The sequence below is a fragment of the Oxyura jamaicensis genome, assembly GCF_011077185.1.
Source record: "Oxyura jamaicensis isolate SHBP4307 breed ruddy duck chromosome 4 unlocalized genomic scaffold, BPBGC_Ojam_1.0 oxy4_random_OJ72816, whole genome shotgun sequence".
Taxonomy (NCBI): domain Eukaryota; kingdom Metazoa; phylum Chordata; class Aves; order Anseriformes; family Anatidae; genus Oxyura; species Oxyura jamaicensis.
The window spans coordinates 615,336-643,062 of NW_023303850.1; the positions used below are offsets into that span (position 1 = coordinate 615,336).

General features: G+C 41.4%; 1 long non-coding RNA gene across 1 annotated transcript in view; it reads left to right on the forward strand.

Moving 5' to 3' along the window:
• The window catches only part of LOC118157211, a 100,759-nt gene that overhangs the window by 52,000 nt on the left and 21,032 nt on the right, over nucleotides 1–27,727 (forward strand). The window contains exons 4-6 of the long non-coding RNA XR_004746580.1: nucleotides 19,049–19,168; nucleotides 20,336–20,369; nucleotides 21,074–21,199. This is a non-coding gene — a long non-coding RNA (uncharacterized LOC118157211). The remainder of the gene's footprint in view (nucleotides 1–19,048; nucleotides 19,169–20,335; nucleotides 20,370–21,073; nucleotides 21,200–27,727) is intronic.

Genomic DNA, 27,727 nt, shown 5'->3' on the forward strand with positions numbered 1-27,727 from the left:
TTAAAATGGAAAACACTTAAGGCACATGTAGGGAGTTTATTTTTCTATTGTCTAGATGCCCTAGCACCAGCAGTCTACCTGAAGAACATGTAGAGCACAATGAAGCATCAAGGTTGAAGAAGCTGCAAGAACAGGGACACTGGACAACCTTTGCATGCTGTCTCACTTGGTGACTAAAACTCCTTTTCCTCCAGTTCCTTTTGTGGAATATTGTACGTAGCATTGCCCCTCCATTACTAAACAGCGTAAGGAAAGTCTTACTCTGGGGCCATGCATAATAAGAGCGATGGAGCCAGCTCTGGAGCAGAGATTTTTTCAGTAACATAAGAACACAGTGGAGCTGTGTCGGACTGGTCCAAAAGTCTGGCTCGTCCAGTACTGCCTACCAGTAAGGGCCCCTTGCAGCTGCTCGAGGAGGGAGTTTAACAAACAAGCCGCGTTTTGAACCATCTGCCCCACCTTCTGGCAATGTCTGGCTAAGGGGCTACCTGGATGAGGGGTTGCAACTGGGCTGCTGCACATAAGAACCTGAGAGACCTGGACCCCAGGAACTGAGCTAATCCAGTTTTTAATCTGCTTATTTTTTGGCTTCTGTAATGTCCCTTGGAGTTCCACAAACCAGTTACGCACTGAGTTGAAGAGTACCTCTTGTTTCTTTTAAACTTGCTGCACCGTCATTTCCATGGACGCCTCACTCTCACCGATAGGAAAAACAGCAGACAATAGCTCCATAGTCATCTCCCCACTCATAATCCTACAGACCTCCATCAAAATAATCCCTTTACCACCTCCTTTCCAAGCTCAGCTGTCTGCATCTATAGTCTCCTCCTAAAGCAATGCCTTGATTATTTTTGACAACCTTGAGGTGGAATGGTAAGAGCTGTGCTTGAAGCCTTGGTGTAAGTGCACCAGGAACGTAGATGGAGATGTAAGAAGAGTGCTACAAGTGAGGTCATCCCAAAATATTTTTTCCAGAGAATAAACATGTTAGAAACAGCAATCCCTGTTTTAAAAATAAGTCCTCCCCCTGGCTACTTACAAAGTTGAAAGGTTGTCTTGAGAGATTTAAAATAGTACCATTTTCTTATATTGTAGGTAAAGAAATATCAGATGTACAAAATAAAGGATATTCTGAACTGCCTTTAAACTCCCCATGCCCAGAATAAGAAACCCCCAAGTTCTGAAATACTTGAGTCACTTATGAGGGACAGCATTTTTCTCTGCCATATCTTAATTTAAATTGAATGCGTCATACGACATCAAGCGAAATGTGAGTTGTATCTTGAAAGACAGCATAACTCATAAATAGTGTAGACATAATCCAGTTGATGGCTTACTTATAACCAGACGAATCTAATATCCTTCTTAGCTGTAGGGGATGTGATTTTTGTATATGCTCCACGCTCCTGTAATTGTTTGTTGCAGAGGATGGTGGATTTGCCAGTTGCCATGAGCTCATTTCTTGCCTTAATGCCTTAATAGAGATGAATATATTTTTAAGGGTTCTTTGAAATCTCAATCATATTTTAGCAGTTTTCTGAATATAATTTTCCCATGGCAGAGAGAATCTGTGGAGAAAATGACTACAGGCCAAAATATTTATTAAATTACAGACTATTTATCACTGAGTTTGTTTGAAAAGATCCATATGAGGCTTCAGATTTTTTGGCCAGTCTCAAAGATATACAACTAGATATGAAATTTCTTGTAAAGTAAACTACATCATAACAAATGGCTTTATTGAAATTTGCCCAGAAAGATGTAAAGGAGAATGTCAAGAAAAATTATATTCCAACCCTAGTCTGACTTCTCAATCAGGAGAAGAGACAAAAAGTGCATTTCAGGAGTAGTGGAAAGGATTAATTTGAAAAATAACGTTACATCCATGTATATGTATTGGATCTGAAATGATCATTCATTCAAAAAAAAACCACAAAAACCTGTAACTTCTAGTTATTTGACACGCATCTAAACAAAGTGTTGGATATTGTGGAATAATTCTGTGAAATAAAAATAATAGTAATACTGTAGTTTTTGATACTTCAGATCAACAAATCTGCAATTATTCTGATCGGTTCATGGGCCTTTCATAAGTAACAGCATTAGCTGACATTAGGAGCTGTTTTGTGGTTTATTACCACGGCAGGTTTTATAAATGCCATTAGGAATAAATCACCAAAATCATTTACTTGTCTTGAAAGCAGCAGAAAGGAATAATTGACAACAAAATAGGAAGGTGTACTTTAGACAACTTAATGATGTTTCAGCCATTAAAAAGCCATGGGAATCTCAAAGTTTGAATATAAACTACTGTCGGTGTGGTTTTTGGTGGTGGTGGTGGTGTTTTTTAAAAATTCTTTTTTTTAAAAAAGAGCACTTGCAGTTAAATATAGTGTAAAGTCACATGCCTGAGCAGATACAAATAGGAAACATTGAAAGTCTGGAAGAGAATTTTGGATACACCGTGGTCTCTTCTGTCAACAGGACTATGTAAAAGCATCCTCCGGGTGAGTGTAAATTCCTGGATGCCTGCACTACCCTTGTTTGGATGTAATACCTATCAGTCGATGATATATATCAGTGGTGGAAACAGTGGTACTGTATAGCTCGTTTCTGTGCTAGAGAGAGAGAACCTGGAGAGCTTGGGGCTGGGAATTAGAAGAGGTACCCACGGTGGGTTTCTCCTTTCACTCACCCTTCTTACAACAAAGCAGCTCCAAATAAAACAAGAGGCTGCTCTACCTGAAAATGGCCATTCCTCATGTAGAACATCCTTGCTCCTTGATTAATGGCACATTTTCCTTTGATTTATAACCATGCATCGATTCAGGTGGCATCAGAATAGTAAGGAAAAAAATGAGGTTTATTAATAAGGAAACTTGCCTGCCATGAGCTATGCTGTGTGATTCTATTGAGTCTGAGCCCTGCCCGTGCTAGGTCCCTCTGGCACAGTCTGGGTTTTTGTTTCTCTCCCAGTGGGTAGAGGAAAGGAGCTGATGACCACGTGGAGTGCAAACCCATTCCCTCTTGCAGCTCTGAGCTGCAGCCTCGGTCTGCATACAGCCCTACAGCCAGCCTAGGGACAGGACCTCCTGCTGTTTGGCACAGGATACGTTTTTAAGTAGAAACAAACAGCAGCAGGGCAAAGGAGGAGAAGGCAACAGTAGGAAAGCGGTAGGTTTTACTTCAGAAAAAAAAAGGAACTGCTTCAAACAGTATTTTGATCCTGCTTTTACCCAGGCTCGTGGGATGAAGACACAAGCTCTCTGGTCCCTCTCAAACTGCCTGCTGATGGATTCTCTGCTGAGAAGGCCCATGCTTATTTTAACGTCTGATAAGTCTTTCATGTACTTATTTATCATGATGGTGTAATTAGTTACCTAGAACCCTTTTAAAATCTGATATAATGACACGAGCAGCTGGCTTGATGCAGTTGAACTGTCTGCCTTCCTGAAGTTACTGCAGCACGCGTGGCAGAGGACACGAGAAGCAGACAAAGCTGGCAGTGCCGACTGTGCCTGGAAATGTTGCTTGTGCCACTCTGCAGCTGCTCTCCAGTGGAGACAGGTATCAGCAATTACGTACGGGCATGAGTGTCATTTGTAATGACGGGTTTAACCTCCTGCTTTGCTTGCAGTTAGCTGTGCCCTGGAACCCGGGGTCAAGCGTTAAGGTTGTCTCTAGGATAACCGTCAAAGGGGAGTACATTTGACATTTCCCTGCTATGGGAAGCAGGTTCTGCACTTGACACTGGTGTCCTCATTCTCTGTAGGAAGAAGGCTTGGAAATAGGTCTGGGCGTGCCTTGTGGAGCCCCTGTGCTTTGTCATCTGCAGGCAGACCCAATGTCTTCAAGTGGCTTTAATGTAACAGGAGGTTCAGTACATCACCTAGAAAGCCCATCTTCAAGGTGCTTATGGGGTAGCTATTTGCACTGGTGCTGGGATCCCCAGCTTCCCAGAGAGTGTAGCTGTTCCAGAGCAGGTGTAGCATTAGTGCCTATGTGGGAATTATAGACTTGGAAAATCCAGAACTGGTATTTTTGGGAACAGATCTGGTTATGATATATTTTAGCCAGAGTGAATTTAGCTGCTTATAATTTTCTTGGCTGAACTAAGAGGAAGTAAGGCCAGAATAAGAGAGGAGAACAGGATTAGTTATTTGCTGTTGCTAGTGTTGTTACTGCTGGTCTCAATTATCTTGGGTAGTGTTTCGATGCTCCAGAGGCAAATGCAATGCAGTAACCACTCTGACTTGTGTTTCTTCTTGTTTGGATGTTACTCAGACCCTCAAAATAACTTTAACATCAAATTACTCTTTTTTCATCTGTGAATTCTTTGTATGAAAAGAAATGTGTTTATATACAACTTTGTGCCTTATTTATGATCTTTACATTTCAGTTGAGTGTGTTTATTTTCATTATTTTTCTTAAGATACATGAAATCTGCTAAGGAACAAAGAAGGACACATGCCAAAAGCTTGCCTTCAACGCTCTTTTAGCTGGTGCTAATTTTTTAGCCATTATTCAAGCAGCTGGCCAGGTCAGCAGAGTTCAGACAGCCTTCTTCTGTGCCACTTGCACAGAGCCTGCCACGAAGGAAGAGAGGTCTGCAAATTGTTAAGCACTTGGCAGTGCCTTCCAGTTGTGTTAGATTATAACTGCATCAGTTGCGTGATTAAGAGGAAGTGACAGGTAAGCAAAATGAGAACAAAAGGCTCATGCTGTTACAAGCAAATGTCACCATGTCACACATAACTGTTATGTGTATACCAGTACTTTCTCTAAACACACACATAAGAAAAACAAGAAATAACAGGAGAGGGAACATCTCCGTATGTGTGTGTTGTATACATTGACATTTACCTCATATATACAGGCCTCTTTCTGTGTGTAAGCAAATGTGTCCCTGGAATTATGGCACAGGGAGTACCAGTGTGCTGCAGACAGAGCCTTCGTATGTCCCATCGGTCTGTTTACTGGCTTGCAATTTTCTATATAGGCATTTGGGATATTTTTTTTTCAACAAAATGGATTTTGGAAAGGTATTTATCGAATTTCTAAAGGTTTTATTTCTCTTACAACCTTTTGTGGATCCAAGTAAAATGAGGAAGTATTCCATACTTGTAGTACTACTATTAAGTATTAGCTCTACTCTGAGTAGAAATGACTGCACTTGTTTTGTATCATTTCATAACACTGTTTTTTAAAGTTGAAAGTTCTGCAACTAAAAGAGCTTTCACGAATGTCCAGTAGCATGACAGTTAGTTGTATAGATCACAGAATCACAGGATGACGAGGTTGGCAGGGAAGATCATCTGGTCCAACCCCCCTGCCGAGCAGGATCACCTAGAGCACATTGCACAGGATGGCATCCAGGCGGGTTTTGGATATCTCCAGAGAAGGACACTGCACAACCTCTCTGGGCAGCCTGTGCCAGTGCTCTGTCACCTCTCAGTATAGAAGTGCCCCTCATATTCAGCCGGAACATCCTGTGCTTCAGTTTGTGCCCTTTGCCTCTCGTCCCGTCGCTGGGCACAACTGAAAAGAGACCGGCTCCATCCTCTTGACACCCTCCCCTCAAGTTTTTTGGAGTCCCCACCTTAACCTTGCCAGGTGAGACTTGAGCTGAATGTACAACAGGGCAAACTGGTGCTGTTGGTTTCCAGCATGTATCCCCCCTCTTGTATTTTTTTTTTTTTTAATTAACCGGGAGAATTAATTAATTTAATCAATTTAATTAACCAGGAGAATTTAATTAACAAGCGGCAGAGTCTTGGTCCCAGTCCTACAGTTACGCATACATCCCTGTCAGTGTGGGCCCAAGGAGCAGCATTTGGGTCTGGAGGGAAGTTCAGTTTATATTTTAAAAATACCAGCACACACATACCATATATGAATGAAAGTGAAAACATGAAAAAGCACAGGCAGCAAGTTGAGCACTGAAAGTAAAACAATGTTCAGGAGATAAGATCGCCTAAGTAACAGTAATTCCTGTCTGTTTCTGACCAGTACTGTCATGCACGGTTAATGGTCACATCACAGAAGGAGTGGGCTTTAATACTCAAGATTCACACGAGACACTCATAAATCCTAAAGAAGAGTGTAATTTTGCATCCTGGAGATGCCCAAGTTAAGTAAATTCAGAAAATATATTGACTAGCTTGAGCTTCTCTCATCATATTTCCACAGATAGAAAATGAAAATGCCATTCAGCTTTCCTGCTACTATACATAAAAGTTAAATCTACGCATATCATTCACTCACAGGCCCTTTGGAGGGAGATTTCTTGTGTTGGTAACAGCAGGCAGAAGCCTTTGGTTGCTGCTGGATAGGGAATTTTCATTTCTTCATATTTATAGTAATAAACCCACATAAATTCAGATACAATGTCCCATTTTGTGAGTACTTAACGTATGCAAACACCGGTGAGAAAGGGCTGTTGCTTTTGTTTCACCACCAAAAGATTATTTTGTTAAGTGTTTGCTTCTTGAATTTTCTTAGGAAGTTACCAGAAAATCTTGACTGATGAAATCTCAAGTGTGCAAGGGGAAAAAGCTTCACTAATTTCATTCAAAGAGAGATGAACAGATGTTTAATACTAGTATACCTGCCTATGCGTGGTTTGAAGCTAGCTTGAGTGCCTGACCCGGAGGCACCAGAGCTGGTCAGCCAAGCTGCCGGGAGTACATTTCTCACTGCAATTGAAGCTGATGTCTGAGCGTCTCTTTATTTCACTGGAGCCAGTGTTTCGCCCAGGTGTCGGACTCTGCAACTTCATATCTTGGGATGCTTTATTGATTAATATTGTACAAGGTATGTGTATCTTTTTTTCCAGCAAGCATACCTGTACAAGTCAAATATTAATGCCTAGGGTATTCTGTAAATAGCATTCATAATCCTTCTCTGAAGCAACTTTCTGTGAAGCCATTTTCCACTCTGTTTCTCAGAGAAAAACAAATATATAACAGAACTATGAAACTTCTTTCCAATATTTCATTTGCTGGCTTTCAAGCGTCATCCTGGGAGCAATGAGACAAGAAAAGAGTCTTTTCTTCCTTCAAGGTCTGCAGTGAACAGTGTAAAGCCACGCACAATGGATTTGGAAGAAGTTTTATATATTATGACAAGCAAGTGTATCTCCAGGGTGCTCTGCTGTTGTGGAATGTAGTTATAAGCCAAATCATCCATTAAGTCACTGAATGTGGTAAAATTTCTCAGGTTCTTAGAGACGAAAAGCACACAAAGAGACACCCCTGACTCAGTTCTTATTAATGCAGTGAAGTAAGGTTATCAGCCTAAATCATCCCTAGTAATCAATAGCGTAACACTCCAGTGATAGCCCCTGTGAATTGGTGGAGCTCTGGGACTGAGTTGGGTGGAAGGAGTCTGACTGCTGGTTTTAGGGTCAGGTACTCCATCTGAGTCTCAAACTGATCCAGCTGACAAAAAGAAAACAAAGTATTTGTGCTCTTTTCTGGGGAGGTGTTCACATGGTTAGGAAATGCTTGATTATGACACTGTTTCTACATGGAGAGAGAACTGTTTTTTGTTTATTTGTTTGTTTGTTGCCCCACCCCAGTTTTCATTCTTTCTCTCAGAATTTCTCTTTCTTACCAAGTCCTGAAATTCAGCATTTCAGAATTTGTCATGACAACCAAAGACGGGCATGGCTCTGTGGCAGTATTATTTGTATCGTGCCAGAAATGATTTAGCTTTGGTGTACCTGCAGGGATGCTCATCCATACATTTACATATCCATACCTTCACCTTAACTTCCAATAAAGATACATAAAATGAGGAGAATGAACCCCATTCTCTCTGATAATCAGAGGCCAGTATTGCTTTCACTACTTTCACTTGCAATGCCTGCCATCGAAGGGATAGTAAGTACTTTCTTTAATCTTTCTATTATTAATTTCCATCAGTGTTTGTGTACTTGTCTGTGTATTTTTCATACCTGTGATCAAACTGTTTAGATTATGTCTTTGACTTCAGAAGTTGTATTTTGTTAATTAGCTTTCATAGGAAAGGGACAAATTTCATTAAAAAAAAAAAAAAGATTGCGAAGTTAATTAAGGATGAGAAACAAAATAAAAAGAAAGTGCAACAGCCTGACTAAGGAGACAGAAGAAAACATGCAGTACAAAAATGGTATCAAAAACTACGAGAACTCTTAGCAAAAACACTTTTCAGTAATTAAAATGGCTCATCATTAAAGCATGTCTGTGGATAATTTTAAGATAGTCAGCATACCGGGGCATCCACAGCTTCTCTGAGCAACCTGTTCCAGCGCCTCACCACCCTTAGGAGTGAGAGTCAATACTTGGAGAATTGAGCATCCAAAGAGTGCAAAGTCACTTGTGCTTAGGATTGGTTTCTATACTAAGTAGTCTACACTGGGAGCTGTAGAAAGGGAGAGCAGAAAAACATGTTAAGGTGGGACTGGAGGTAAACCCCATTGTGTATCCTGTGACATCTCTGCAAGATATGATCTCCAGTAGTGAAATGGCTTGCAGATGCCATAACTTGTTTCAGCACGTCATCCAACTTTGCAAGGTCTAATGACAGGCACAGAGTTAACTTGGGCTGCTGCTCTAAGCATGCCTGGGAGCTGCTTTCAAGTTCCAGCAGCATGTCAAGATGTTTGCCTCATCTTTTTAAAAAGGGAAATAGCCATCAGCACGGGCATTTGGAAGAGCATCAGTAAATTCAGGTAGAAACTGAATAGCCATTTCAGTACTTTCCTTTGCATCTGAAGTTAAATGTTATTTAGGTATTTTTATTATTATCATTATTGAATTCCAGTGTCAAGTCCCTGAAGACAGGGAGGATATGCATAAGATTTTTATAGACATTCATTAGGGTTCTTTTTAAACTAACACAAAAGCAATAGAGTAGTTTTGGTAAACAATCATGTTTCTGTGGTGGGATGTTTCTGTTATCTTTAAAAGATGGGATGTAGTTCTCTTGAACTCTGTGGTGTGACTGAGAAGTCAAATGAAGTTATTTTGTTTTCCGTTTTAAGGACAGTTCTTTAAAGTGTTACATCTACGAGATGAATGCTTTGGAGAAGATCTTATCCTCGGGTAACTGTTCCCATCAGTGCAATTACTGTTTTCTATATAGCACTCACATAATTTTCTCTTCTGGTCCTTTTTTTTTTTTTTAAAAAAAAACAAAAACTCAAACCTCTTATCCTAAAGAACAGCGCAAAGTTATCCAAAAGAAGACCTCGTTATACTTTTTGCAACCACCGTAATGAATCCTGATTAGGAACCTGTGCAACGATGTTATCCTGATTGGTGGGAAATTGGTGAAGGAAATAACCAATTTTCAATCAACATAATTGGTTGCTCAGGAGGTTTGAAATCTAGAGAAATGGCATTGCATCTTCTGCAGATGTGTTAAAAGACTATTCTGGAATAGCAAAAGAAATTTATGGTAAGAATTGCACATTTCAGAAAATGTGAGTAGTTGTTCGTAGAAAAGTGATGTTTCAGATATTTTAAGAATCATCAGTGCTGTGGTCTTTCAGTCATCATTAAACCTCAGTAAGTCCACATTTTATAAAAGACGTCTTAAAAGAACCAGCAACTGCAAGCCCCTGCCCAACAAAAAAAAGGATTCTTCATTGTCATTCATAGCTTTTAAGAACATTATGATTTGTTTAATGGGGATTCAGTTCTGTACTACTATCCAGCTCTGGAGTTGGTTACATTACACTACCATCAAGCTGTGATGATGTAGAAGCACAGCAAATGGGAATGGCAAAGTCACTCTGTCCCACATAGCAGAATCCCTGCAGTGATATGGTCTCGTCTTGAACTGGCTATAAATTGGGGGAAGTCCTTGAAGTCAAAGTCTGTGCTGGCTTACCTGGCAGGGTAACTTAGTTCGTTGTGTATTATGAATGCATGGCTTGATGTTGTCCTGTTCTAACCTGATTGAACTTGATAAACAACTAAGTGAAGAAATAGTACATAAATTCCCATACAAAACAAGTGTAGCTCTTACTTGTTTTAGCTGTATTTCACAAGTGTATCAAGGATAGAAATGGGACTACTAAACATGTCAGTCTGCACCAATTCTACTGAAGCTTTTCCTGCTTTACATTTCTCTGTGAATTGATGGGAGGTCAAAGCTACCTTCATGAACAAGCCAGCAACTTCGCTGAGGTAAAGCTAGGCAGCACAGCTGATTGTGTGGCACCACCTCCAGCTAGGAGCTAGCCCTATAATAACAAAGCGTATTTGCTACTTCCCTACGGGTGAATTGTGAAATTGCAGTTGTGTATACACGTCTCAGAGGAGAACATGGCTGGATATACGTGGCTGTATGCATATATCCTTGCACATTCTTGCACTTTGGATTATCCTCCCTTAAATCAGCCAAGACGTGAAATGGCCATGCTGTACCTGGGCATAAAACATTTTTACATCACTGTTCTTTCTTTATCACCTTGAGCTGTCCATTCAAATGTAAAGAGAAGTTTCACTACCCACCTTCAAAATTATAGTTTCCATCTATTAAGAGAAAGAGGCTCAAAATCCTTTTGAGGCGATAAATAGCACAAAATGCTTTGATTCGTATCTGTGTGCTGGAAGTTTCTCACATCAAGTGAAATACCATGAATACATCATTATTTTGACAGCTTTGTGAAAAAGGAGACAAGAGGATTGTATTGTATGGATTTAATTTCTGCAGTTTTACAGCTTTGTGTTTTGCAAAATAATCAAATCCTGCCATCAGTGCAGAACAGGTGGTAAACTGAAGGGCAGAGTGGAGGTACTATATAAAGGCCTGTCAAATCATGTACTTGGAGTGCGAGCCCCCACCAAGGACTCCCCAGACAGAGCTCCTGTGTCTCACACCTTCTCAGAATAGTACCTTTTGTATTTTTTTCAGGCTCAGCATTTCCCCAGCTGCAACAGGAGGTCACAGAAAAGGAGAGGATAGATAGCAAGAAGAGAGTTTCCCACCAGGACTCTAACAGGCAGAAGCAAACAGACACACTTTCCCTACTGGAAGATAGTGGGATTTCCACCACCACTATGCTAGCTGACGTGAGAATGCCAGTGGGGGAAAGCTGAAGTGCTGAAGACATACAGCAAAGCTCTCAGTTTTCCCCATTGCTGGCACCACTGTTGAGAATGTTCTATAGCATTAAGTTAAATTTGGGTGTATTACACAACAGAGTGAGGGTCCTGTGGACAAGAAGTAACATCCCACTTGCAGTGAAGCAGTTTAAGTTGACGTAGGTGGAGGGAGACTGGGAAGAGTCCTTTGTTTCTCTGAGCAGTAGTACCCTCCTTTGTTCTCGTGTCCCTATGATAGCAGAGCTTTACCACCTGAACAGTCATGCGACTTGTTTTTAGAAAATATTAAATTGGAAGTACAAGGACATTTAATTTTCTTTTTACTTCCTTTTGAATCATTGTTTTGAGCTTCTGTTTAATTACAGGATGAGAAATACACTTCTAGAAAGCTGAGGCCTTCTTGTTTTTCCCTCCTAAGCCATAACTTCAGGGCCTGACCCTTTATAAAAATAACAGGTTCAGGCACACGGTTAGGGTTGTTAACACAGACTTCATCTTTTGCTCCCAGTTGCCATGATTTTCTGTTCCCCTTGATACAGGCTAATTTAGGATTTTAGCAAGCATGTCCTTCCTTGTGGAGCAGAAGCCTGACCTTGGATTTGATATTGGCTTAAAAGTATTTATATATTCACCAATATTTATATTCAAGGTATTTATATATTCCTTAGTATTTCACTTGTGGTATTTCAATGTTTTTGCTCCCATGTCTAGCATAACACAAAAAATTGCAGGGATAATGCAAAATCACAATTAAAACTAAAAGTGCACTGAAATTTTGTCAAAGCTCAGAAAACTTTTTGGTAAAGTTCACATTTTTATGTGCTTGTTATTTTGTACAAATCCATTTTCTTCTTTCCTGTCACATCTCAAGACCTTTTTATAAGGAATATCCGTCTCTTTTCCCCCTAATTTAAATTCTGCTCTGTCTCTTTGGAATATTAGGTATGGCTTAGCGGTGAAATTATTTTAATGATGTGGCTGAGTGCTCGTATATATTCAGGCAAGCAAACATAAAATGATCATTCTTTATATTAAGGGTCCATCTATAGTTTAGAAATGGTAATAAATGATAGACTGAAGGCATAGATGGCTCCAGTAGTGGCTCGTGTGTATTACAGAGGTTATTAGCCCATCAGTTGAAGGTATTGTAGATGGCTGCAAGCCAAGCGTACAAACAACCTATGCAACGGATGGAGTCCATAACAATTGATTAACCGTGTATTAACATGCAGATTAACCCTTTGTCAGCTTTTTTTTTTTTTTTTCTTTTTTTTAATGAAATGCTTGTGAATGGCACCCAAATAGCGAGAGTGGACATAAAAGGAGACACTAAATTTCCTTACGAAGGGCAGTTTTCAGCTCTTATTTTTGTTTAAACATGGAGTGTGATGTGCAAGGGTGCCTGTTCCACCTGAGACTGAAGTCTGTTTTAGAAGAGGCATTGTGTGGTGCTAGGCTCATTTCCAGTAGGACTAGGCCTGACAGAGGCCAAATAGGCCTCTAAATCACTTGCGCAGTCCTGAGTGTGATGCTATGTTGCTATGCTGATTTTTGTTGTTGTTGTTTGTTTTTATTGTTATAATTTTATGATTAAAGTCTCCATTTTAAGCCCATACCTTTTCCCAGGGTGTGTGGAAAGGGAAGGGAAGGAATTCCGTGAAGCTCCAGAGTGGGCATGAATCATGCTGTTCAGCATCTGGGCTCCCACTGAAAGGGTGACTGGAGTTTAACTTGTATTTTTGCAGCCACATGTCTTTCATATTCAGAGATTAGCTACACTTAAGCTTAGTTGTACTGGAAAAAGCTCTGTTGAATCGGCTGGGACAGGAGCATATGGTTTAAGGAACCTTCCCTCATCTTTTGATCTATCTCACCCAGCAGATTTGAGCTGTACCTCTACAGTGGTGCCTTTCTTCAGTCTGGTGCAATATAGCTCAAAAGACTAGAAGTCCCTGGTATACATTCTACCAAGAAAATATGGGACAGATCCATCTCTGATGTACTCTGACCCAAGATGGGCAATTTCATCATGAAAACAAGAGGTCTGCAGAGCTTTTACCACTTGTTCCCAGTAGCTATATATTCCAGTAGCTCCTTTCCATAGGCAGAAATCTTCATTCTCTCCCTATATTCTAGGATAACAGTAATGCTAATAACTGAAAGAACAAAGTCAGAATGCAAGCTGGAGAGCTAAGAAAATACAATAGTTATATTATCAAAGACCCTCACCCATAACTTTCCAAAGGAAATAGAGGAGCCTTAGGTACACAATTTGGGATTTCTCATCCTGCAGCCTGTTCCTGGGCTGTGGAAAAATAAGCATGAAAGAATTGCTAGAAATGAGGCAGAGAAGGGGCTTAGGTAGTCCAGTCTGTCCAGTGCTTGGACAGAGCCAGATGTGCCTGAGCTGCTTCTGTGAGAGATCCAGGTAGGGTTTTTTGTTTTGTTTTGTTTTGTTTTGTTTTTTCCTGCAACCATTTATGCGTTTGATTACTGTTGTTATGTCTCCCCTCAGCTCTCTGTCTAGTTGCAGTGGTTGTCCTTGTTTCATGGCTTCATCTTTTCCAACAGGTAAATTCTGTTACGCAAAGTGACTTTGGATCAGGCCCTTTTAGAAGAGCAGCTAGTTGCTAAATAAAGCTCAGTGTTGAAAACATCGTTTTAAGTTGATCAGACGTTGTATATTGGGATGGCAAGCACGTGTTACTTAAAATCCTGAAGAAATGTCATTTGCAATAAAGAAGGTCACATCCAGACTGCTCCCAATCTTTATTTCTCTTTAGCTACCCAGCCCTATTTTCTCTATTAGTGTACCACTATTTATGATTCTTCAGTAACCAACACTGTAGGCTTTTCTTAAATTACCATAAAATACCCTTCTATTGACCAGGGACAATAAATCCGGAAGACTACAGTATTAAACCTTTCAGTGTTTTGGTTGGTTTTGTTTTTACTTTTGTTTCTTTGCTAACGGAGCTTTTTATCATCATAGGTTTCCAATAATGACTCTAGAAAGCATTGATTATTTTTCTGCCTTCACTTAAATTTATAAATTTGGTTTAGCAGAGAATGAGAAAGAGTAAAGCAAAGGTATGAAGGGGTATACATGGCTCCAGGTAGTTTTACTGATTTGCTTTGTGTCTTGTTCTAATACTTTATATAGGTATAGATACAGAAAAATAAAAATCTGAATAAATGGAAAATTATATAGTTTCTCCATTTATTTTGATAATTTCTTTATAGCATAGAGAAATGTGAACAAAGTCGTTGTGTAAATCTTGGCAGAGAAGAGGACTGGGCTCTATAATACATGGCAGAAAAGATGAAGGATCCTTGTGGTTCTTAACAGCCATCTCTTCTGTTGGCATGGCTGTGTGGAAGACAGAGGAAGTAGTGAGCTGTTTTACACTCGGTTTTGTAGCTGAGAAGGACGTGCTGCTGCTGTCTGGTGCAGGTGGGACCACCAGGGCAGAGGGGAGGGAGACCCAGCTGGGGAGCATGGTCTTCTGGAGAGGCTGGCAGTGAGCAGGGAGAGAGCAGGGCAACAGAGGCAGGGAGGCCGAGGGTGTATGGAAAGAAAAAGGACTTGTGAGGTGTTTTCCTGTGCCAAGAAACTTCTCAAGTTTGTTGATCTGGAGTGAGGCAGGCTCAACTAAAATTCATGAGTCCCAAGGCCAGGTTCCAGATTGATATGTTCAATTTTTCTTTTATTACAAATGTACTATGTTTTTGTAGGGGATATCAATAACCTATATATTATTTTGAGTGAACACATTTATAGGTATTTTCTGAAAAAAACTGCTGCCTTTATTCCCAAAGGGTGAAGAGCATACTCTTCTTAGCAGGCAGTCCTTAGGCCTGGAGAGTTCAGGAGAAGGTGAGGCTGAATAGGTTTATAAGGACACACTGGACATAGATGTATGGTGCAGAGGCAGCAGAGAGAGAAGATTTGGTAAACTGGAGTAAAAGTTATTGAGGGAAAAGGAAGGGGAAAGGGAAGGGTTATTTAGTTCGAGCCCATGGTTGTACTCTGAGAACTTAGCAATTCACATTCCCATTGTCTTTTTTGCTGAGAGTAAATTAATGTCTCTAGAACCAGGCTCAAGTTGCCTTTGGATAAACTCTCCTTTGGAGGAGAGTTTGCTAATCCCCTCCTGTGAGGCTGTCAGTTTTTTTTTTTTTTTTTTTTTTCCTGTGTTTTGTTGTTGTTGTTTGGTGTTTTGTTTTGTTTTGTTTTGTTTTTGTTTGGTTTGGTTTTTTAGAAATTCTCATGAGTATTCATCTCTGCAAAGCTCCAGGTAAGATGGCTGTGGCCAAGCTGTGGTTATGAAGTAGGTCCTCTTCAAAGTACCTTATGAGCACAGGATTTGACAGCCACATCAGTGATACCTCTGATCTCCTGCTTGCTAAGTTATTCAGATCATGGAGACATGGAGAAAGCTTTGATTCTTCCAGTAGTGGAGGTGGGTTGTACAGAATCAGTAGGGCACAAATGATAATCAGAGAAGATTCCAGATGGGAATTGTTGTTCAGGTTACAGGAATTTTGCTTGAACTTCTCTCCATCTTTCCTCATCAACATTAATAAACCAGGCAGTAAAGCATTCAGTAAGTAATGGAAACAAGTTGAGTATCCTGCAGATGTCTGCCTCATGGCTACTTGTGAGCTCTGAGTGGGAACATTTGTGAAGATACCTGATGCTGGTGAGCCCCTGCTGTCCATTAACACATTGGCACAATGCTGGTCATATCGAGTTCCATTTATTTTTTTTCTAAGTTAGATTTTCTTTAAGAATTCTACTACTTTGTTGGATTCGTTTACAGTTGATCAGAGGTTTAAAAAGCTACCAGTATAGGAGAGGTAATAAGCACACCTACAACCCTGTTTGCCTGAGTGAATGTTACTTCCTTAGGAAAATATGCTATAAACATTAGGTTTGTCATCTTTTATACCTGGCTTGTCTTTACAGTGGTCTAACAGAGGAATATCTGCATGCTGTTGGAGGTGGGAACGAGTCCTATTATATGTTTAAAACTTGAGAGATTTGGGAACATTTGTAAGTTATTAGCTTAGGTTTGCCTTGTACAGTCAGTTTCCCCCATCCAGATGAAGCCTGAAACAATTTGGCATGTGCTCCTGATCCTCTGCTATTGATGGATGCCATTTAGCGAAACATTTGCATGATATTTTGAGCAGAAGAAATGCATACTTGAGTCCTTTTCGAGGCCTTGACTTTGGATTTGTTCCAGAAATCCAGTCTTGCTGCCGTTCTTAGTTCCCATCCCGGTTGTTATTTCCCACATGGTATGTCATGAGGTCACGGTGCTGTTTATTCAGGGTGGCCTTTGCTGTGGCCTGCAACTTCTCCCCGCGTGCTGGGAGAAGAGAGGGAGGGACGCTAGAGCCTCCCAGCGCCGTCCCCTGCTTGTGCACACTTCCAGGTAGGCTGTGAAACACATGCTAAAAGATGAGAGCTGTAAAGCTCTGGGTCCGTGCTGCTGGGGAGAAAACATCTTAGAGAGCAGATGGTGCTGAAATCATCTAGAGGTGAGCAATTGGTAAACACAGCTAGCGTGTACAGGATGGGGCGGAGGCGAAGTGCACCTCCTCAGGCTGTGCCGAGGGGAGGCAGGTCTCGTGCAATTTGCTGCAGTCATTCAGACCACCATCACTAGATCCTGTGGGCTGGGAAGGGCTTTGGCATATGCAGCGGTGGATGGCTGCACTGCCGTTTTGTGTGGAAAATAAAATTCTCCTCAGAAGTCCCCGGCTTACAGAGCAGGGCCTCTCTCGGTGTCCCAGGCCCACTCTCCACAAGGGCTGGAGGCATGGCTCGACCTCGTGTGGCGCTGGCTGAAGGCAGCTGGGGAGAGCGAGAAGCCTGTTAAAAGCCTTTTTAAGCCCTTCCTTAAACATGGAAGCTCTTCCTATGTCTGTCAGGAGAGCGGCCTGCTGGGCCTCCTGTATGCCCAGCTAAGCACCGGGCAGGGTCTGTCTCTAAATGAACTGATCTTTATCTGGCTGTTTACAGCTCTTGTGCCATACTTGTTATTTATTTAATGAAACATTCTAGTAAAGTAGAACAGCCATTCATAAGCCCCTGACAACAAACAATCATGAAAATTGCCTTTGAATTTCCCTAATTTGCTTGTAAGAGTCAGAACAATGGGAGAGAATAATTGCAGTTATTAAAAGAAATTGCTGCAGGCAAAATATAACCCATTTTAAAACTCATATCCAGGAAAACAGAAAGGGGGGCAAAAAGGAGAGCCGCCCGGTAAGATGCCTCGTGCTCCCGGCCTCCTTTTGTCTGGGAAATGAGAGGCTTCACCTTGCTTTTTCCTCAGGCCCTGTTACTTACAGGGAAAATCGGAGCTTTCAGTGTCAGCATAGTCCAGCTGCGCGTGGCAGCGCCTCGCCTGGCAAAGCCCTGGGAAAGCTGTTTTCTTCCCGTCTGCTTTGCGCCAGTTCAGAGCTATCCCTCACTGGAAGCTAAGTGTATTGGAAACCAATAGGAAGAAAAAAAAAATATCTCTAGCATAAACTGCTGGACAGGGAGGACTGAAACTCCTTCCTGGGCCTGAGCTGGAGTGCTTGTAAAGCTAGGAGACCTGTAGGGTTTTCCAAAGAGCACAACTAGCTTTTTGTGTCACGTAACTCTGAATGAGTTTTGTGTCGCTGGGTGACTAAAGATGTATCTCTAGAGTCCCTGGGAATTTCTTTTGGCTGGTTTTGGCCTGGCTGACTTTGCACATGAGGTGAGGAGCTGCTGTGAGCCCTTGCCTGGACAGAAGACCCCTAAGCAATGCCGGAAATAAATGGGACTTTGCCTTTTGTGTGCCGAACTTCCTTGGAAGAGTCAAGCTCCTGAACCGGTTAAACACTGCAGCACTAGGCAAAGAGATGCTTAAGCACTTGTAAAACTTGTGCCTCAGAAACCAGATGGCATTGTAAGAAGAACCCATGCTTAACACAAACTGCATGCTTTTGTCCCAGCCAATTCAATAGGGCTTTGTCCGGTATTACTGAGCACGGGGGTAACTCTCCTCTCTGAGCACAAATGAAATGTATTTGGCTCTCCCTCCATTTTATAAGGAGATAACAGAACAAAGGATTGCTGCAATTTGAGGGCATGAACCCTCATTTTCTCTCCAGTCCACCTAAATAGAAAAGAATTTCTTGTTGGCCTGTGATCTTCCCTTCTGCAAGTCAAAGCCCTTTGAGTCCCTGCTGCAAGTAATGGCAGTTTACTCGCAATTTTTCAGCTGCATATGATACCCCAAATTGGCCCTCCTGATGTAATGAAAAGCAGCCCGCCAACACAGAGGTCCTTCCAAAGAAGCCAGGCTTTTGTAAGAGGAGAGAGCGCGACTGTGGTAATACTCCTGGATCGCTGTTTCACTTCATGCTTCGCCACAGGAGCAAAACAAGGCAGCGCAGACTGCTGTAAAGTGTTTATGAATGTTGCTTTCTGACAGAAATGATTGTCAGGCAGTGGGCAGTGACTATAACAAAATTTTAGCAGGAGATAGGGATTTTTGATGTGTGTGCAGGCAGCTGGCAGTCTTAATTGCTCTGAAGGGAAAAAAAAACAAACTAACCACCAAACCCAGAAATTCATGTTCTCTTGGTGTTTAGGGATGTAAATCCTGGTGTTTTAACTCTGTGCCTCCCTGCTTTATTTTCCCTTATCAAAATAAATGTGAGTGAAACTTCCTCTTAGTTGCCTTTTTGTAGATGTCAAGAATATCCAGTAAATATCTATGTTCTGCATTGATTCAATGTGAGTAGAATTTAACCTATATTCAACATCCAATACTTTCAGTCGTTTTCCCAGGTTAGTACAGAATATTGAATAGTCAGTTTGATCAGTGTAATTCAAGGGGGAGCTGAGAATCCATATTCACAGGAATTTTACCCACTGTTTACATTTATGCACTTTTTTTCTTCAGGCTGTAGAACCAAATACTGTTTTGCTGTCTGAAGAGATCTCAGCAAAGGGACAGGAGTTAAAGAGGAACGATTACATTGTAAAAAGTCATAAAACCTTCCAGGATTAAAAATCTCAGGTGGTAAGTGTGTCAATTAAATTGAATTAAAATATTCCAAACCATTCCTTTCTCTGTTTGCCACCTGCCAGCATGCTACAATTCTCTGTGCAGAGTGTCATGGGTTGGTGATGCTGCAAATATACATGTGTTTATAATGTCATTGCCGAATAAGAAATACTTATCTTAAACTCAGACTGTGGCAGAAAAGAGCCTCTGAATTGATTTTTTTCATTTTTATAGTCTCCATTTTCCTTTGCATGTTAGGTTTAGGCCAGCATGCAAGAGGGAGTAGGAATAGATAGCCCTAATGAGGAGGCAGCCAAGGAGCTTCCTTGAGCACATCCTTGGGTGAGGCTGATCTGGGCTATGCTCCAATTAGCTGTTCTGCACCTCTCAGGATGAATCCTCACCTCAGACACTGTTGTTCAGTCATCTAAGATGCAAATTCCCATTATCTACTCATTGCCACAAGGATGTTTTTCTCATAATGATGTTTGAAGATCTAAAAACATTTTCTGGGAAACTGAACAACCAAACAGGTCATCTCTTAGCAAAGACCAGAAAGCCTCTTACATGAGCACAAATCTAGAGGATTTAAACAAAGCTCCCCGACTTTTTACATCATGCTACTTCTGCATCCATGCTACAAGTTACCTTTGCATGTTACTGTCCTTTAAAAGCAAGGCTACCTTGCAGTCAGTGAGTACATTGTGCTTAGTCATAGTCATTGGAAATTTGCTTTCTGTTCCCACTAATTAATGGCTTTATACTAAAAGAGGGAAGATTTAGATTAGAGGTTAGGAGGAAATTCTTCACTGAGAGGGTGGTGAGGAAATGGAACAGGTTGCCCAGAGAGGCTGTGGATGCCCCATCCCTAGAGGTGTTCAAGACCAAGTTGGATGATGCCCTGAGCAACCTGATCTGGTGGGTGGTGTCCCTGCCCATGGCAGGGGGATTGGAACTGGATGGTCTTTAAGGTTCTTTACAATACAAGCCATTCCATGATGCTATATAATCAAATATAACCTATGTTTCTATGATTCAAATTGATAAAACAAACAAACAAACAAACAAACAAAACTGAGAAACAAGGTTTATTGTAGAGTTTCTTGTAATGTTTAAAGCAACTGAGAAATGGGGGATAAGAGAGAAACAGTGGGATGTTGAAATTCAAACTTTTTTCCATAGTTTACACTGTGTCTATGAAGAGATTTTTGTAAAGGTAAGTTTGCCACCTAGACACCCTTTTCTGTGGAAATACAGCCGAAGTTGAACACCACTGGATCCATGGCAAATGTCAATACGTGCTTTTCCATATGTATACTTTCTGCTGCATTTTCTAGAATGATGATAAAGATGCTTAGAGAAATATGCTTAATGATTTTGAACAGTTTCTATAAATCCAAATAAACACCTCTATAAATACTGGGGAATGTTAAGGCAGTTTAAGGCTGATGTACGAATATTGCAGTTTTTCTTTGGCTTGCTCAAGTATTCCATTGACTTAGATATTTTCCCTGCATTTTTGTCTCATGGGTGATTTTTATGACGTTTAGTAATTTCCTTAAATACGTTGGCACAGACAATGTGACACAGCAAGTGGCCTCAACAAATCATCAGCAAAATAGGCCTCTTTTCTCTGTATTTCCTATAGCCAGGAGAAAAAAATGAAGGGATGAAGGTGGAATAGTCCAAACAAATGTATTTTGGTCTGTAACTTCTACCCTCTCGTTTGTACTCTGGAGCCATTATTTCTAGAGTCATTGAAGCAAGTCATGTTAAGAGTAAATAGAAGTGTATAATGGAAGAAAATCTCTTAAGATTCTTCTGTCATCCTTTCTATTTTTATAGGAACTTTTGCTGTTTTTCTTGCCAGTCTAAGACAGACTTTGTTTTGTCTCTCATTTTCTTTTTAACGCGAGACAGCTTCAATATGGAGCCTCACACACAAGAATGCCAGAATGGGGACCCTCACCTTGTTGGCAATGGTTTTCCCAAGTACACTGGCTCCTGGTTAATCCAGAGGTTTTAAAACAGAGCTTCAAGCCACAAGTAGGTTTCCTATGAAGCTGTTCAGTAAATGTCTTTCCACAGAGTGTGAATTGTAGATAAAGCAATCGGTGCCAAGGGGTTCAGGCTGTTAAAATATGCTTTCTGTTTTACATGGGTAGAAGGCAAAGCAGTGGCAGCTCAGACACAAGAGAAGGATATTTTTAGTTTCAGGAGGAGAAGTGCACAGTGGTGGAACTGTTGATAAAACAAAGGATGACGGTTTGAAACCTGGAAGGGGATATAATATATGAATCTGTAGAAGGTACAGGATACGAATCAGTCACAATATTCCTGAAAACATTGAATTTAGGGACTTCTTTGTGACATCAGAATATGCTTTGGGCACATTGGAAATTCTAATCTTATTCATATGGTCACTTCTATAAAAGAAGCCAAAAATAGTTTACAGCAAATAAAAGCAGTAGTGAAGCAAATGTAGCCCTTTATGTATTCCCATACTAATGGATTCACCAGACTCTTTAAAACTACAACATAGTGTGTGTCACTGCTTCCTCTCCGCCTCAGCAGATAGGATCTACAGCTCCTCACCTTAAAACCCTAGGAATAATAAAATGCATTATTAACAAGTAGTCGATTAACAAATGCCCCTCTGGTAAATCCAAAAAATAATGTTTTGAAATACTGCCACCTTCTGATAAGTTTGGGACAGACGACTGGAAGGAATTTGTCATTTTTTTTAATCAACAGTAATAATTCACTTCCTGATTTTCTTATGTTAGAGACATGTTGCACCATCTGTTGCAGTGCTAACTTTCACTCCATGTGAGACTATGTACACAGTAGTGTAAAGGAATGAAGAAAATGTAGTACGATTTCTTACAAGTGATGGGAGAAACAGCATTGAACTTGTTTGAAGTAAGGAAAAGCATGTTGGTGCTTCATGTGTGAGTTTAAGGATTTAAAAACACAAAGCCTATGTTTTAAATTGTGTGTGTTAAATGCATTACAGTATTGGGGCTAAAATGTTGGTCTGACCTGCAGGCTGAGCTTGGCCAGAGGAAAGCTATGTGTACTTTGGGTCTTAGAGAAGAGGACTTCCCTACTCCTGTGTAACTCCTGTCTCCAGCATGAATGCATCATTGAAGGGTTAATTCTTTTTAGCAGTTTTACTTTGCTAACATTCAGATGATACTTGTCCCCATACCACCTTTGTGAATATTTTAATTATCCAGATGGTGTTTTATGTGTCCAGCCCCATACCATTACAATATTACTTAAACTTGGCAGTGATAGTTGGAAATAGCTTTCCCCAAGCTGGCTTTTTCTTGCAAAGTTCATCCAGTTTCAGCTTTCTAAAGGTCCTTTGTGCAGTGACAGTATATATTGTGTACCTAAATGGCTCGCATATCATTTAAATTCCCTTGATAGGGAAAGTCTGCTTGGCAAAGACAATAAGCTTTTAAAAGTACTAGGAATTAATACAAAATCTAAGCTAATGTGACCTTAAAGTTACCATTTCAAACTCTCAGAATTTAGGCAGTCCGAAACTTAAATTTCTTTTGATTCACTTGGATTTCCCTGAGTCTGTTGGGCTCCTGTGAGATGGGGATGTCTGTGCCATGCTCCACCTGTGGGGGTGTTACAGACATGGATGATGCCAAAGGCCTGCCTGCACCACGTGTTTCCTAAAGGATGCCCTAAAAAAGTGATTTTATAGTAGGCACGGTGTTTTTTCCCTAGCAAAATGGGTATTTTGAGATGGTGGCTGAGAAAACAGATTCTTCCTTAAATTGTTTGTTATTTGGGATGTTAACAGGACTTCCAGAAGCAAAGAGAAACAGTGACTCAGAAGCTGCAGCATTGCTTTCTTGTGAATTCATCCCATATCATAGCTCTCACCCTACTAGGAGCTTCTGTGACTGGGTACTATGTGCAGCACCTAAGGGATACATGGTAGGAGTATACAGACCTAAACATACATGTTCCAGGCACAGGGGCAGTACCAGTGGTTGGGCAGGGAAAGCACGTCAGCTGTCAGTGAGGATCGAGGCCCTTCTTGCAGTCAGTGTGTTTGTGCATTTTATTTATGTTCTGCTATTAATCTTACTACTACACATAGCATGGCCTTGTGTTTCGCTTGATTTATTTATTTATTTATTTTTGACTTTCAGTTTTCCACCAGGGTAATATTTTAACTCATGAGGCGGTTTCAGCCTTATTTTAGGGATGAGAAGTCTGCAGTGTGCTGTGTTTCAACAAAGCTTCTGAAAATAGATGGGCAACTAAAGGAGTCGAACACATATCAGTGCCCCACTGAAGGGGAAGACTGAAATTTGAACTCAACTCTATAATTGTCCATCAGGGAATCCATGTGCGAGACAGATGTACTGAATGAAAGCACTTGGAAACCAGGCTTCAAAAGCTCTTCTGTGTATGTATTGACTTGTATGTTGGCTTTGAAGGTTCCAAAGTGGGTAAAAAGGCTTGTGTTCAGCCAGAGAAGCCAAGTCCTGCAGCAGGACCGGTGCTGCTGTCTGTCTGATAACGGCAGGGGAATGTCAAGCTCTGTTACCTGCAAAGGGAGCACCTTGGAGATGAAGCCTGCTATGACCAGTAGTGGGCCACTGGGAGAGGCAGGGGGAAGGACTTGTTTGTGCCTCATTCACAGCTAGGTGTATTTTGTGAGTTCCCATTCTGCTCAAACACAACTTTTCCCTGTAAAAATGATACGGGATAACTGAGCATCTAGCCTTTGGGAGTTGTTTGCCAGGCCCTAGAGATCTGTTGCAAAGCTGTAGATAACCTTGAGTGGCATTACAAACCGAAAAGAAGAACCCTTTTCTCATCAGAGAGGTAAGTACACTTGACTCCTGAACACCTGCTTAATGCAACAGATGGAGCTGTGCTGCCTTCTGTCATCCCAAAGAGCTTATCTTCCTGGCTAAGGTCTAAGTACGGGTTTCTCGTTTCCAGTTCAATATAGAAAATGTCTTCCGTGGACAGCAACAATTTCATCTATTGAATTTTGGAGAAGGGTCTATCCCAAAGCTGAGTTCCAGGGCTTCCCAGACTCTGATAGGTGCAAAGGACACAAGTCACACAGCCAGATCTGATAGCCAGCTCCGAGTGTCTTTAAAACAGACCTTAACCATATGTGCAGTGTGCCGCTTCTGCTGTTGTATATCGAGCTCAGGAGAAGGAAAGTAACATAATTGCCTTCAGCAAAATTGTCAGACAAGGAAACCTTTTAAAACTACATAGAGGGGGAATGTAATGAGAGCCCTGGAAGGAAGAGGCTAAGAGAAGAAAAATTGGCAGGGAACATTAACATATACTTTTAACAAGCCTTTTTACAGAAAGAAGAATGACCCAGAGGTTTGACTGTTGCAGTTCCTACTTCAGTGAAAGGTTTTTGTACGTGCTGCGTTGTAGGAGATAAATGCTTATTCCCCCTGTGTTATTTTATATTTCAGCTTGGAAGAGCAAGAGGAAGCTTTATTTAGACTATTGAATCCAACCCCTCAGTAACATAGCATGTAAAACTTCCAAGATGTGAAAGGCATGCAGAGCTCGCATTGCAGATAGTTTCAAGGATAACTCCTCAGCTGTTATAACCGTATGTCATACTAGTCATGAATTATTAGAAATGATTTGCTACAGTCTGCATTCATATTACCTCCCAGGGACCTTTCAGACTGGATTTTTGGAGAGAGATGTTTCCTGAACCTATTTTTTTTTTCTTCTTCTTTCTAAAGAATACTACAGATTGCAGGACAAATCAAGGTTTGATAGAATAAGGACTCCAGATTTGAATTGCCGACTGATACCTAGGAGTTAGAGAGTGCACCCTCTGGGGACAATTAGGGATAACTATCCACGAGGACAGTTACGCCTTGCAGCAATTCCTGTTACAAGTGGAGGGATGATTGTTTGCTTTGTGATAGAGGTAGATCCCACTGAGGAGCAGTCTCACAGCCTGTTCCTCTCCTGAGGCAGTTCCTTGGAGAACACCTGTTCTCACACAGGCATGTGAGAGGAGTCCTAAACATCTTCCTTCTAGGTGAGCTGGAAGCTGTGGATTGAAAGCAGCTTTAGGTAAGGGCAGGTGGTGGTCTCCTGGGCCTTAGTGGTTTGATATAAACCTGCAAATATTAACCTGCAGGTTTAATATAAACCTGTGAAATGCAAGTGAGTCATATGTTTTTGGTGGTGGTTTTAGTTGTCTGCATGGAGGCTCTGTGCTCCACCCGAGCTGTTTCTTTCTGTCATGTACCTTTCTAGAAAGTTTTCTATATCCTTCCTCTTCCACTGCAGCCTTTGCCTGCACATTGAGCAGCTCACGGATCACACATAATAGAAAGCCTTTGCCCAGGAGATCTGCTGTAGGTGGCATGCTCTGACCATTGCAGATGTTACCATTGCTTTTCCTTTCAAGGTTGTCACTGCCCTTTGAGGAAAGTCTTGCCTGAATCTAGAAATGTCATCCATCCCATGTATTCTTGTCCGGATCCAAAATCTTGACTGTCCCAGATGGGCATTGGTGAACAGCCTGGATCCCATATTCCTCCAGGCCGTGGCAGACCTGAGTCACAGCTAACCCTGCGAATACAGGGAGGGCAAGACAGTGATGAACAGGGTTTAGTCTGTATTTCTGGAGTCAGTAGGGATAAAGTGTGTAGCCACCTGGCTCTTTGTGAAAACCTACTGCCCACTGCGTGGTGCTTCTAGGTGTAATATATTAACCCAGTCCTGGGTGATAGGGGAAGGAGTCTGGTGAGAAAAGCTTTTCATATGGAGGCCTGTGAATAGAGAAGTGCCATAATTAACAATAATGACCAGTGCGGGTGACATTCCTTTGTGGTTAATAGCTGGTGGTGTGAAAGGCCCTGAGGCAGGGCCTCAGGCTGTTACGTTAGCAGGTGAATTGCTAGGCTGTTTGACCGATGGTTCATTCCTAATATAAATGTGAGGCTGGGAAGAACCTGAGCAAAATGTTCATGAGGACAGTCAGGTTTGCAACGACTCTTTAAGAAGAATCAGAACTGTAAGCATATCAAAAAAAAAAAAAAAAAAAAAAAAAAAAAAAGGCTGGAAACAACTGGTACTAAGTGATTTGATTCTGCAGGCAGGAGAACAGGGCTTTGGGCTGGGAGCGGGCAATGGGGCAGCTGTATGTCAGCCGGACACTACAGGGGTGTTTCCCGGGTGTAGCTTTCATTGGTGGTTCAGAAATAGTTTGTATTCTGCACGGGTGGTCTTGCCAAAGCAGCCACATTGCCTATGGCATTGTACTACCACCCCACCCAGGGCTGGCAGGGTGGGATGCAGCAGCCAGGTGTGAGGCTACGCCAGGGGGGCTCCTGTGTCACAGGCTGAGCAGGGTAACTTTATTTGATGCAAACGCATTTCAGACTGAGAATATGGTTTCTGCAAGTCCTGGCCACCTCAATAAATTCAGCTTTGTCCATCTGGTGTGGGGGAGGGAGAGATTTTAGTGGACCCTAAATATTCAGGCAAGCAAAAGCCAATGCGTTGTTTTTAGAGTGCTGATTAAAATACTCCATCGTGCTGAACTTGGAGTAGAGGTTGTTCTTAAGGCTTGTTTTTGATTACCAGCTCACCACAAAATCCATTACTGCCCACATTTAATCCTGACTGTCAAAACCATTTGTCTCCATACATTGCCAAGTGAATAGCTACAGATGTTTATTGTGCTGAACACAGGGAGACACGCTGACAAATCTGCTGTAACAAGAAGCAACCCATTACAGCACGAGAAGACTTTCCTCTGAAACAAATAACTTTAGACTTCAGTCTGAAATACAGCCTACTGTCGTGTTTTCTGCACAGCTAGCAATTTTACTGTATGACACAACAAATCTCCATTTGAAAGAGCTGGCTTTTATACTCCACTCAAAATTGGACCTGCTGCAGCGGAGCGTATTGGAGTGAGACTGAAGGAGTGGGCTCCTACCTATAGTTGAGTTTTCACAAAGCTCTGTGGAGAGAGTTTTGAATAGTGCCTTACTCTCCAGGGTCATCGGGTTTACAAAGCCAAGCCATACCATTAATACTGTATGGGTGCTGCTCTAAAGCAAAAGCTGGGGGACAAGTTCATGGCTTGTATGAAGAAGTACACCACCAGGCGTGACATTTTAAATAGTTCTCTGATGGCAGAAAGATTTGCAGCAGTTTGAATTTGTGTTAGATCCCTTCTTACCAGATGCCAGGGGACCCTGCCCAGCCAGGCCTATCTGCCTGCGCCCTCCCGCCTCATCTCATCAGAGCATCTTACCTGGTGGCTGCCCAGTTCTCTTCACAGCTTCTCCTATCGCATTCCTACTGTTGACTCTTAGCACCTTGCTGAAATTCTGGTGGATATTTCTGCTGGGTGCATTGCACATCTCTGTCACCCAGACCATTAATGTACGAAGTCCTGGCTCCACCACATGAAGAGATGCAACTAATTAAAGCAGACAGTTTCTAAGTCCATTTTTTTTGTTTGTCAGTTCAGAAATGTAAAGCTAATGAAATCATTGTCTTCCTGTCTCTTCTATACCCCCTCCA